We start from the raw sequence: 13537 nt of genomic DNA, 5'->3' as shown, positions 1-13537 counted from the left end.
CTCTTTGCATGCTTTCAATAAATCACCTATTTCCCATTTTCCAAGCAAAATCTAAAGAAATGGGGGTGGCTCAAGAATTTTTCACAGTGCTGTTCATAAAAACACATCATCTTGAATTCAATACAAGGCACATTGTTGTTTATGAAAATAATGTATTTGATTTTTATTACAATTTTTTTTTATTGCTTTTGAGCTTTTGGCAGAACACAGAACAACAAATAATGAAGACACTGAAAAGAACTTACATTTAGAATAGTTTACGATTAAGAATAACAAATTCTCTAGTTTTATCTCTGGATTTGGTCTTCATTAAATCCACGGTACAAAATAAGGCTCTTTCCTGCTAAATCTTCCACTGTGTTCTCTAGCTAGTGGTTAAAGCTAGGCATTAGCTAGCGGCTAACCGCCTACCATTTGGGTATACCATACCAACTGAGCTACGGAGCTAGATGGCTCACAACATCACTGTATTCATTTTTCAAATAAACAATGAACAGAGGAGCATGAGGCCTGCAGCCCATAAATGCTGTCAGTAGTCATTATTCACCTTACTCTCAGGAATACTTTAGGGATGAACCATGGTTTAGAGTTATATTGAGAGCTGCAACATACTGCCATGGAGACATTGCTCATATTTGTCTGGAATTATCCACAGCCCAGGGTTTAAACCAACACTGTCACTTATTTAATAATCATTGCCAAATTCCAGAAAATATTACTTACAGTTCATCATGATGTGATTCAAATCTGCTGTGGCTCTCGGGATGACAAATTGTGACAGCAGCTGATGAAGAAAATATATCCAAACAATCTTCTTTCCACCCTCCTGTTAGCCTCGATTAATGGTCAATATTACGCTAAACGCAGTTACAGCTAAGCAATGTATTAATCAGCGGAAAGCACGGAGCCGAAGGCAGTTGTGTTATTGTCTTATTGATGTCTATTTCTCTATTCTCAGTCCAACCTTCATTTGTCTGTTTGCGAAATGTTATGATTTTTAATCCACAATGACATCCAGAGAAACACACTGTCACAGACACCCAGTTAATTACCCATGTGAGAGCAAAAAGTATGTAAGAATGACTCTTTTTATTTCTTCGAGTCAGTGTTTTGCTCTCTATTTCACTGAGTAAAACAGCCATATTCTACCATTCTGGCATCTTTTACTTCTTCTTCAAGTACAATAAAGCAAAAGGGGGGGGTGAAAAAAAAAGCAGGAGAAGAAAACTGAAGAAGAAAAGCGGAAGCGGCTGAAAGATGACAACGCAAAACAAATTAATCACCTAAAGGAGTGGAAAGAGGAGGAAAGGGCATGTAAACAGTGAGGAAATAAAGAAGGGGGGGGAAAGAAGGTGACGTGATTTCCAGAGCAAAGGAGTTATTAATGCTTGTTGTCTTTGAAGTGAGCAATTACCTGTGGAGTGTGTGTTGAATCACTGCTGTACACTGACAGAGTGTAACAGAAGGGATTCAGTGTGCAGCACTTTGCTTAAAATTGGATCTACATTTATAGCCAGAGCAGATGGAGATACTGGGTCATCTGGTTTGTCTAAATACTTGTATCCGCATGAACAGCGTGTACATGTGTTGCTTCAGCATGCTTCCAGACTGTTATGGATTGCGGCCAGGTAGAGAAGCATGGGACTCAGACAGAACCAAGGTCAAATAAAGTCAGGCAATACAAATGAGAAGAAGAGAGTTAAGTGACTAAACATGCAGGTTATTCAAGAGTGTCTCATAGGTGGTACAATACTAAAAGCTTACCAATATCTCTGATGTTGTTGCAAAGAAAACATCCAATATGTGTCCTCGTGCAACTCTTCAATTACTTTCAGTACTGCTGCTTCTCTGTGTGTCTTTCACACCCCCATTTTACAGGGGAAAAGTCTGAATGAAATTCAGCTTTAACTTCATTTGAATGAGGAGAGATCATTCGGAAAAATTAAACATAATTAATCAGTGTATTTGGAGATTAGACTCCGGTAGGAGATGAGTTGCACAAAGCACAGTCTGAAAGGGAGAATGACAGAGAGCATAGATTTAAACCCTGCAGCGTAGATGCTGATTGGTTCAAAGCAGGTACGCAAGAAGATGATTGGAGCAGAGTATTGAGCTAGACAGCGTGGGTAGTGGTAGTAATATGAAGAACAGACTAGCAGCTGAAAAGCGATTACAGATCTTAATTGCTGAACTTCCGCATAAGCTTCATTAGAAAGCTGTTTTTGTGTGGCTAAACAAAAGGCCATAAAAAGATTAGATGAATTTCTTTGTTGATTTAAGCCTTTAGTTCCCATTTACTCCTGTATAGAGTAGAATAGAAATATATAGAGTGATTTTATAAGCTTTGTTTTGCTTTTTTTTTTTAAGCCATCTATTAGAACTGCTTTATTTTTAGAGCTATAACCAAGTATAAACACAACTTTTAGCTGCCTTGTCTAATAAAATTAAATGTTTACACATTTAGCTTTCATCAAAGATTATTTTGGAAGTTTATACACCGTTTGGAGGTTATAAAAACGTTTTAAATGGATGCAGTGGATTGTCAGGTTGACCTGGCTCTCAAAGAATGTTTGAGACATTTTAACAAGGCACACATCCTTCATCTCCCCACTGGCAGCACAGCTGGCCTGGCACACAAACAGACCTTCTCATTCCTGGGTATTAACAAACACACACTCAGGCAAAGGTTTTCTGACTGCCCTGCAAGCCTGCTTTTGTGCATGTGTGTATATATAATTAGCTTCAGTGTATGTTCATTTACCACTGTTAAGTCGACAGGTTATATAGCCTTTTGAGAAACTAAAAATGCTTTGCATGTCCCCATACCTGCTGTCCTACATACTAAAAATAAGTGTTCTGTTATAAGTACCCCCAGGCCTTTTGAAGTGTTTGGCAGTAAACAATCCCTTTAAGAAGCTGCAGAATGGTGGTCCTAATATGGAACTGTTCCACTCAGTGTTGATCTAGAGACCAGAAGTGCTGAGCAGTATGTTGACTATCAGGGATTACTTGTCTCCTACTAAATTAAACTTCACAGATCAACAAAACACTATTCTGCTTTGTTTTCTTACTCATGTTTGCAACAAATTGCAAAGTGTGTCAAGCGAATATGTTTACTATTAAACAAAAATGTCAACTTTTATCAAAGAAATTATTAAAAATGCGCGAGTAGTCTTGTGTTACAGAAGTGCTAAAGCAAAAAAAAATACACTGTTTGTACATCCACTGCAGTCCTAAGTTGCATGTGAGAATGTAGATGCCCACTGCAGTATTATCAGAGTTTAAATAGTCTTCACCCTCCAAACTCCCTACTGCAGAGTGTGTGTGTGCCATTTCATTTTTGCTGATGTGAGAACTGTGCTGGAGAAGTGTAAGTGTCTTATTTTGCTGCATATGTGTCACATTCACATGTTTCAGATCATCAAACAAATGTTAATGTTAGACAAAGATGATAAGATGATAATGCAAAATGCAGTTTTTAAATGATGATTTTATTTATTAAGATCTCAGTAAACAATATTGTAGTAAACACACCACAGATCAGTTCACAATTCAATGCTTTTCAGCATGATTGTGGATGCAGCTCAGGTGTGTCCACCTCCCCTGCAGCGCCACAGACCACGTACTGCCGCATGTATATTATATGAGAATCTAATGAAATTCAAGAACAGATGAGAGACAAAATTATTGACATCTATGAGTCTGGGAAGGGTTATAAAGCTATTTGTATGGTTTTAGGTCTTCGGTGAACCATGACGAGAGCTGTTATCCACAAATGGAGAAAATCTGGAACAGTGGTAAATCTTCCCACAAGTGGCCGGCCTACAAAAATTACTCCAAGAGCTCATCGATGACTCATGTAGGGGGTCACAAAAGAACCCAGAACAATATCTGAAGAACTGCAGGCCTCAGTTACCTCAGTTGAGGTCAGTGTTCATGATTCAACAATTAGAAATAGACTGGGAAAAAATGACATCCATGGCAGATTTCCAAGGAAAACACCACTGCTGACCAAAAATAACGATGCACAAGAGTTTGGAGAAAATATTCTGTTAACCAATGAGGCAAAAGTTCAACTTTTTGGAAGGTTTGAGTGCCATCACATCTGATGTAAAACTAATATACAGTAGCATTTTATAAAAAGATGATCATACCAGTAGCAAAGCATGGTGATGGGAGTGTGATGGTCTGGGCCTGGATTCCTTGCTATTGATAGAACCATGAAATCTGCTCTCTACCAGAAATTCATGGTTCAAGTATTTTAACACACTGGCTACAATTTTAATGTAAGAATCGTGCTAGAAGTCAAGATGGAGCAGCTTTACTTGTGGTTGGGATTCTTGCAGAATTTGCAAGACAGTGTTAGAAGAGAGCGCATCTTGCGTCGAGGTTATGTGTTTAGAGCTGAACTGCTGCAGGTTCTTGCCATTCAGCAACCTGTAGAATATATTGGCTTGCTTGCTTTTTATGGACAAATGCAGAATCATCTGATTATATACTAAATAAACAGCTGACAACACAAACTGCTTGTTAATTCTCTTGAATTCTTAGATTGCAGCTTGTTTTTCTTCTTTGATGCTCTCTGCACCCAATGTTTCATTGCTGATTGGTTAAAAATAGAAGATCCATTCAGTCATCTGTTTGTGAAAGGACCTGCCCTTTGTCAAATAGTTTCCAAAGACAATTTCTGACACGGTTCTTGTAACAAGCAATCAAATATGACAGATTAATCGTTGCATGAACATCAGCCAAATGTAATGGCAATGACTTATGGGGAGTACAAAGCACAAATGTTAAGGTGCTGATACTTAAACCCATACTGTGAGGACATAGTATAAAACTCCAAATGAGCTCTGCTGGTTACTTCTCTTGTGCTGTTGTATCCTAAATTGATGCAATCCAGGTGTTGAGTGGCAAACTGTTTGCAAAACCTTGTGAAACCTCACGCTCTGCTTGCAAGATGTATGTAACATCTTCCAAGGACTAATAACAAAACAGTGCTTCATCACTGAAGCAGATGTTGGAAGTGGACCAAAGTTATTTTGGAACAAGCCTGTAAAGATTTAAGGTAAATCTAGAAGGTTCTTTCTTCCTTGAGTAGCACAACAGAAAAAAGAAAGAGACAGACAGGCTGGCACACTGGTGTTTGCATTGGTGGGCGAGTGCATGACTTCACAAGCTCTCTCTTACTCAGAGTACTCTCTATCAGGCCAGTTAGCAGCACATCTTGGGGGTAAGTCCACTGCTTCAAGACGGAATCAGTGCAGGGTTGGAGCCCTCCCACACATGTCTGTGTGTGTGTGCATACTGCTAAACCAGACAAAGCCTTGTAGCTCCTTTGAGAATCAGTTTTACATTGCTTGCAGTCTCTCTCTCTCTGTCTCTCTCTTCACACTTTCAGTACAGTCTAGCTGAGTGGGTGAAAAGCAAGGAGTTCATGAGAGAGAAAAGGAGAGAGAGAGAGAGAGAGAGAGGGAAGGTGAGAGAGAGAGAGAGAGCGAGCAAGCGCAGCCACTCATTCGTCCCTCACTCCAGGCTCTAAGTTTACAGGCAGCCAGGCAGATTTTCTTGGCTTGGATGCAGCGCTCATGACAGGATTAGGAGCCTGGGATACAGGATCAACCGGAGATCTGCAGGTCCTAGTGGATGAGCCCAGGTCAGATTCTCACCCTGCACAGGTAGGAAAAAAAAAACAGTGCATCAGACCTTTCTGCCTGCATATATAAAAATTTGCAACCTTGGGATTGTTCAAAGTATATTTCTTTAACAAAATCTGATTCTCCAAATGTTAACAAAAGGCCACAGTGAACCAGTTAAATCATAAAGTAAAGGGTGCAAAGTTGCAGAGTATGTAGCAATAAAATGTACCAAAGTGTTGACTTTTAATTTTAACAGACATATATTACTTCCCCTTTGTTTTAACCCCTTTGTTCTTTAGAAATTACAGGGAGTTTAGAGGCGTGCACTAACAATGAATGAAAAAACTGTCAGTTTTCATTACTTACTAAAGGATTGATAGTAAGAGAGTCAAAGACAAGTTTTGGCAAATGCAGAAGCAAAATTGAAATTCTGGATTGAGTGTCAGGCACTAACTCAATAACAACTCATCACAAACGTGAAGCTTTGAAAGGGGAGAAATGAGCGACACACAAGTGTGTAGAACATGCAAAATGCAATTAAAACTCATAAACAGGGAGGAGATTAGAAAATCTTTTAAAAAATAATTTCAGCAAAGCTCTCTCTTGTTTCTTGCTCTGTATTCGTTGATTTGTTGAATTGCTGAAGTAAGCATTCTTTCCACTATGAAATTTTTAGCTGGAAGTGCTGAAGAGGTGCCAAGTTTATTTTAAAATGTGCGTGTGGGCGGATGGGGATCATTGTCGCCAGAGATTAATTTGGAAATCTCTGCAAAAGCAGCAAAAGAGAGAGAGAAAAAAAAAACCAGGAACGAAACATCCAAGTTCTTGTTTCAGATGCTTCCTTCTTATGTTATGTAACTGGCTGGTGGTCCCGCTCACACTGCTGCGACAGATTGAGCCGAGCACCACTTCTGCCAGGGAGAGAGGTGAATTTCTTTTCTTGGACCCTCTTTGCACTGTAAGGAAGAAATTATAGATAGCCACGCCCTTAGAACCCTCCTGTTGTGTGCTACTTCATGTTCATTGAATGCAGCCGGTTCTCTATCTCGTTGAAAATGAAGAAGGACTGCAAGAGAGTTCAAGGAAATGGCAAAAAACATTCACATTTTCAAAAAGCTTGATGTTAGAATATTCTAAAGGATCCACACACTGCTGCACAGATTGTGCTGTTTTCTCGCAGGTTGCTTATATTTGATTATATTTGCGCATGTCCTTGCAGCAATATGCACACACAGATTTACATGCCCTCTTTTAACTGAAATTCCAAATGTACGCTTGGGAAGTGGGAGCAGCGTGTGGTTTCACCCTGAAATTCTTCAGGGAGAAAAGGAGAGAAGAGAAACTTGGTAAAGTTGCAGGTTTACTCTGATTACAAAGTGCATTGGTGCCTTTTAGTAAAACTTCCTTCTTCTCAGTCTTGTTGCAGTTACATTTAAATAGAGGACGCTGGGGTAAGAACACGAGTGGGAGAACTCTGTTTGTCTTTACCGCTCAGATGTGTCTGGCACCAAACCAAAGCTGGGTGGTGGGGGAAGGCATTGTGCATGTGTTTGAACTCTGTTAAACATCTTGTGTCAGCTTTTGAACTCCCTTTTAAAAAAAAGTAGACACTGAAGGTTGAGGACATACTATGTTACTAAACACCGCAAAATATTGCATAATAATAAGATAAAGCACCTCCCCTGCTCTTTGTTTTTTAGGATGGGTGGTGGTGGTAGGGTAATGACTCCATAATCTTTACTTAAAGCTGGCCATTTTTCCCGTACAGGAGTTGCACAGATGCAGCTGGACTCTGGCCACTCTCAAAGGGGACCAACTGCTGATTTTGGACATGCTTTTGCACGTGTTTGGATTTCAAAGTGTTCTAGAAAGCTGTTCCTCATGGGTCTTGCAGGGGGAAGACACAAAGACAGGCAAAATGGCTCGTTTCTGTCAGAAAAGTCCTCCTTCTGCTGTTTGCTTTTGTGAACGGGGGCACCTCTGACCCTCGCCGAAACACTCAAGCGTTCACTTTCTGTCTCCAAACATTTCTTTCACAGCACTCTCAGTTTTCCTCCACTGCAGAAATGAACTTGTATGGTTTCAATTAGGCTCTCAGGGACGTGTGAGGGTTCTCTCTTGAATGCTTTCTACATGCGCAGCATGTCTGTCTCTGTTACTGTCTCATCCTCTCCTTTAGCATTAAGGGTTTATTATTAGACTTCCCTCCCACTTCTGTTTTCTATACATTCCCACTGTCTGCACTTTTATTCTTTCCCTGTCTTCATCTCTCTCTGTTTGGAGTAGCTTGTCGGTAGGTCTGTTAAACAGATGCACTTGGGCACACATGCAGGAGAGTTAACCCAAAGGAAACAAAGCAAGGTCAAAGCAAGGGAGGCTTTCCAGTGTATTAAAGAAGAAAAGTCACCTATCACATATAAGCTCACTCCTTGTCCATGCTCTCCAATTTTCTGTCTTTTTTTGTCTTCTCTTATTAACTGCCTGACTTACCAATTGATGGCTTCCGTGTGCATGCGACTTGGATGGAATTTTTACATTTCGTATTAGTAGCTAAGCAGGAAAACCTCATTCTTGTTTTTACAGCCTCCCCTTCTTGTTCTCACTTCTCTCTCTAACACAGTGGCCCTTGTGTTTCTGAACTGTTTCCCCTGGCGGTCTGAACTCTTTCCATACCAAGTGGCCTGTCCACTGTTACTGGAGCACCAAGATCCTCTGTGGTCGACCAGTGCAGGTAGCCACTGTGCAGTCTCAAGGCTTTGCTGGCGATATACTGTTACACTAATCACTACAATTTTCAGGGTTTTTTTTTTTTTTTTTTTTAGCTTTTTAGGTACGCCCTGCTTCATCATCAGTCTGGAAGTCATTGCCGTGGTTTTGACTTGTCTTTTCGTCATTTGTAAACCAGCAACAGCGCTCCTGATTATGTAATATCCCTGCAGTCATCGAGAGGTCACCGGTGGTCTGTGCTTTGACCCACAGATATAATCTGACTAGATCTATTACACGGGCACCCTTTGCTGTTGCAGTTTTCCCCCAGCTGGCCAGGGTTTTAACCAAAAGGCTTCCTTCTTTGTTCTTGGCTTAACAAAAACAGTGACACTTAAAACCAAACAAAAAATATCTCCTCTTTGCCAGCAGGAATTTCCCTTTTGCTGATGTCACTTTTTTTGGTAACTTAAATTTTGCCTTTGGGACTTGCACTTTCTTCCTGCGGTTTCTATTTAGTCTGAAACATCTTTTGCATCTGGTTTTCGAATAAACGAGCAGCCACCATCTGTATTTGTCCAAACTGCAGTCAGTGCCTCTTCCTGATGTAGGTGGTATGCGATGGTGTTAGAGGCCAACCTGTCTGCTCTGGTCTACTGAGCCCAAATGGCCCATTTGAGCCCACACAGACAATTCAAGAAACATACACAGACACTCAAAGACAGAGCATGCTCAGGCATATGTCTGCGGGTGCCTGTTGTATGCATACTTTGCTATCTGCTTTATTATCCAGTACTGACAGCCCTAAATTATGTGTATGTTTTGTGCAGTATGGGTACTACTGTACATATAGTCAATGAATCACTTGTATCTTTTCGTTTTTTGCACAATATCCATTTTTATTGCAATGCAGTAAACTTTTATTACATTACTATTACACTACTAGAGATTCCTTGAGAGTAATCATACAAATATTCGCATATGAACACAAATCCCTAATACCTTATTTTGTCTGGATACAGAAGATGTTGCATTTAAAGATAAACTCACAAGACACTCAATTTGCTAGTATCCTTTTATCGTTGGACGCACTTCAACTCTTCATGGCATTAATTCAACAAGGTGCTGAAAACATTCTGCAGAGATTTTGGTCCATGTTGACATGTTAGTATCACACAGTTTTTGCAGATTTGTCAGCTGCACACCTGTTATTCAAATCTTCCACCGCATCCCAATGGTACTCTATTGGATTGAGACCTGATAACTGTGTCAGACCATCTGAGTACAGTGAACCCAATGTCATGGTCAACAAACCAGTTCGAGATTTAAATGTACACATAGTACATTTTTTGAGTTACTGTTAACTTCCTATAAGAGTGATAGTTCTCCTCTGAAATCAACAAGGCACTTTTTCTGCCACTTATTGCATATTTTCCCTGTTTTTCGGGCCATTTTCTGTAAACTCTAGAGAAGATTGTGTGGGAATATTCACAAATCAGCAGTTTCTGACATGCTCAGACCAGCCTGTCTGGCGCTAACAAGCATGCCACATTCAAAGCCACTTAAATCTCCTTTTTTTCCCATTCTCATCCATGGTTTGAATGTCGGCAGGCCAGCTAGACCTTGTCTAAATGCCTAAATGCATTCAATTCCTCCTGTGTGATTGGCTGGTTAGTAATTTGTGTTAAAAAGCCACACAACATGTGTACCTGACAAAGTGATTGGTCAGTGTAGCATAATTGGTAAAAAAACAACCTGGAGAGCACTTCACAGAAAAATGTAAGAAAGATTATTGAAGAAATGGACGACATTTTCGGCCTTAATCCCTGTCCAAAAAATCAAGCTACTTTTAATTGGTGCTTAGTTGGGGTCAGTATACACTCAGCTTGGGTCTGGAGATCTTTCACTTATTGCTTTATTATAACACGTTACTTTGGTAGGTGCTTGAAGGCATTTGATGTTGTGTTCTCAACAGAGCAGAGCTGTCTCTGGGCAGGGTCCAGTTTGCACTTCACTGTCACTTTGTTGTTGTTATGTGAAATATTTTATGATTCATATGTGCAAATCTCCACACCCTCTGACAACATCCTATCTCATGCGTGAACTAAAATGGGGCAATTGTTGCAATGCAAATTAAAATCCAATTTGATTTTGATCATATGCTTTTTGTATATAATCAGAGAATGCTTAAAAACTGAGACTACAACAAAAGTAATCTCACTGTTTGATTAGTAACTCTAATTCCAATACTGAAGGTAGGAATGGTTGTGCGTTCACAGCATTACAGATGTATGAATGTAATATGAATGTTATAATCTGTTAATTTTTTTATATGTTACACCGAGCGCTGCTCATAAAATGACATAAGGTAAAAAATAATAGCACTTTGGATAAGGCACATTAAAGCTGGTTCAGCAGGGAGACAATATATTCAGTTAGATCAACACTCCCTGCAAACTGTCCCCAAAACACATTCCTCAGACTTGGGTATTTATTCAGCGGTTTGTTTTCATTTGTGTCGACAACTTCAAGCTCTTTTGCTCATCTAAAGACTGCATGCATCAATTGTCTTATTAAAAAGTTATTGGTTTCTTTGAAAAATAAATTCCTCACAACTGAGCCAGAAATGCAAAAAAGTAATTAGCAACAAGAACAAAAACGCTCAAAGAACATGCTGTATCTCTACCATTGTAAAGTAACCCGGAGACAATTAAATGTCACTCTTGCTAGCAGGCAGGACTTTTGCTGAACTTGTGGATACAACTGTGTTCCAGACTGGGCACAGACATGACACTATCCACACAAAACTTATGAACAAAAAAATGAACTATGATTAAGGTCTCTGAGGCAAAAGAGAGGACTCGAATTCTTTGCAGAGGTTTATTTTCACGTAGTCAAAACGCAGGGACATGTTGCTACCACATTTTACGTCTAGACCAAACTCTATTCTTGTTCAGGACAGATGTTATAGTGGCAGGAAAACAGTCTGTGTGACATTTAGAGACGCCCCTGAGGATAAATGGGCCTTCTGTAGATGTTCTAAGATGGAGGGAGATAGTTTTTTTTTCTTTTTCTTTGACCACTTTGGGTTGGCATACACTGACCAGTGGTAGCTGGAGTGGGAAATAATACCATAGTGGAAGGACTAAACTAGTCTGCTGTGGCCATGGGGCTAACCAAAGGGACGGGTTTAGCCTGAGTGGGTTTATTATGGTCACAGCTGGAATGTGTGCTGGATAATGTAGAGTGACTATGCCAATAGTTGTCTAGAAGCTTGATAACCACCTAGCTAGCTAGCTAGCTAGCTAGATAAAAAGAGAGATAGACCAGCACCACACTTACATATATAAATGGGTAGGTATACATCACTAGTGGGTTTGACCCTCTTTTCTTCATGGCATAGATTCAAAAGCTTCTGGAAATATTCTTTATAGATTTTGGTCCATATTGACATGATAGCATCTGCAGTTCCTGCAGATTTGTCAACTTCACATCTGTTATGCAAATCTTCCATTCCACGACAGCCCAAAGGTGCTCTATTGTGACATGGCTTGTTATCCTGGTCAAAGTATCCATCACAAGATCAGTACACTGTGGACATAAAGGGCTAGACATGTTCAGCAACAATACTTAGGCTGTGGTGTTTGAATCATTCTCAGTATTTTATGGGGCTCAAATATTTTCACCAAGAAAATATCTTCCACACCATTACCCCACCAGCAGCCTGAACTATTGATTCACGGCAAGGTGGATCCATGCTTTCATGTTTTTTATGCCAAATTTTAACTCAGCCAACAATGTCACAGCAGAAATTGATACTCATGAGACAAGCCAACATTTTTCCAATCATCTGTTGTCTAATTTTGAGCGAGTCAGTGTGAACTGTAGCCTCAGTTTTCTGTTCTTAGTGGGCATGAACGGCACCCAGTGTGATCTTCTACTGCTGTAGCATGTTTGCTTCTAGGTTCAGTGATGCTCTTCTGCATAGCTTGGTTGTAAGAAGAGGTCATTTATATAATATAATATAATTATTATTATTATGCCAGTTTAAATGGCTTAAACTGAAAGCACTTACATTGGCAAATACTTAAATAGTGATACACAGGGGATGTGTCTGGATCTCCTCAACAAGTCTCTCTGTGCTTTCAACCTGAGTCTAGTCTAGTCTGGACTTTATATGTGGCACAAGTCTCTCATTGTGTTAAAACATGCCACTCATCAGCTTCATAAACATTTACCACAGGATCTATAACATGTTCTCTTGCTTGCACACTGGCACATAAATACATAGAAAGAAGAAAGACAGGCACAGTTAGGCAGATAATGATAGGTAGTGACTTAGAAGACCAATTCATTAAGTTCTTCTTGGGTTTGGAGCGACAGCTCGCTGGAAGGGAATTGCTGCATATAATGGCTTCAGTGAAAGAAACTGAAGGTTTATGTTTGCTTCATTTAATTAGAGATCATTTGTAGATGGACAGAAGATTTCTCAGTGAAGTGCAAAGTACTTCCCCAGATACATTCTCAGCTGTTTTTGCTTGTAGCTAGCTACATGCCCTGTCTGTTCTTCACAATGGAACGACACCATCTGCATTGACAGGCTTGTTCCACTGTATGAGTCTGAAAGACGGTAAGAGAGCTGCGGTTTGGTACAGTTGGCCTTAGTCAGCACACATGTGTGTCTGTATGTGTGCGCGGGGTGCACGTTGGCAGACCTGTCGGCCTCCCCCTCTTTTTTTCTTTTTGGCTCTGATAACACAAGGGATTCATGACTCATATATTTTGGCATGAAATGTGCACACCCATACACATGTGCATATTAACATAGCCAGCAGGCTGTGAGAACAACCAACTGTAGAGTAAAAAAAAGACAATTACCATCATTATTAGGCAATAAATAATAATATTTACAGTCTTGACATATTCATATTTGCACCTGATGACAATGTTGGAGTTTGGCAGTGCAAATGGCAAGAACAGCAGACCAAGAAACAGACATACAGGCTCTATGTGGTTTTAAAAGAAATGGTTTATTTGGGAAATTTGGTAGGTTGCTGTAAATATGAAACTACAATCAGCCTTGTTTGCTTAGCAAAATGACTGGAAACCAGTAGAAACAGCTTGCCTGCATGTGCCCTGATATTTAAAAAAAACAAAAAAACAAAACTGCTTACCTTTTAAGTTCACTAATT

At 39.8% G+C, this 13537-nt stretch overlaps 2 protein-coding genes across 4 annotated transcripts in view; one reads left to right on the top strand and one right to left on the bottom strand.

Moving 5' to 3' along the window:
- Positions 1 to 2000, bottom strand: part of ccdc146 (coiled-coil domain containing 146) — an 85840-nt gene extending 83840 nt beyond the window's left edge. Inside the window, exon 1 of the mRNA XM_040035335.1 lies at positions 1765 to 2000. The gene's annotated coding sequence lies outside the window, so the exon portion shown is untranslated. The remainder of the gene's footprint in view (positions 1 to 1764) is intronic.
- A 3233-nt stretch (positions 2001 to 5233) lies between these two features.
- lrrc17 (leucine rich repeat containing 17) overlaps positions 5234 to 13537 on the top strand; it is a 26667-nt gene continuing 18363 nt past the window's right edge. Inside the window, exon 1 of one of the 3 annotated variants that reach the window (XM_040035754.1) lies at positions 5234 to 5678. The gene's annotated coding sequence lies outside the window, so the exon portion shown is untranslated. The remainder of the gene's footprint in view (positions 5679 to 13537) is intronic. The other 2 variants (XM_040035753.1, XM_040035752.1) reach the window with 2 other exon arrangements.

The sequence above is a fragment of the Simochromis diagramma genome, unplaced genomic scaffold, assembly GCF_900408965.1.
Source record: "Simochromis diagramma unplaced genomic scaffold, fSimDia1.1 OVJJ01000816.1, whole genome shotgun sequence".
In the NCBI taxonomy this organism is placed as follows: Eukaryota; Metazoa; Chordata; class Actinopteri; order Cichliformes; family Cichlidae; genus Simochromis; species Simochromis diagramma.
The sequence above is the reverse complement of the archived record's forward strand: the minus strand, read 5'-3'. Positions and strand labels throughout refer to the sequence as shown.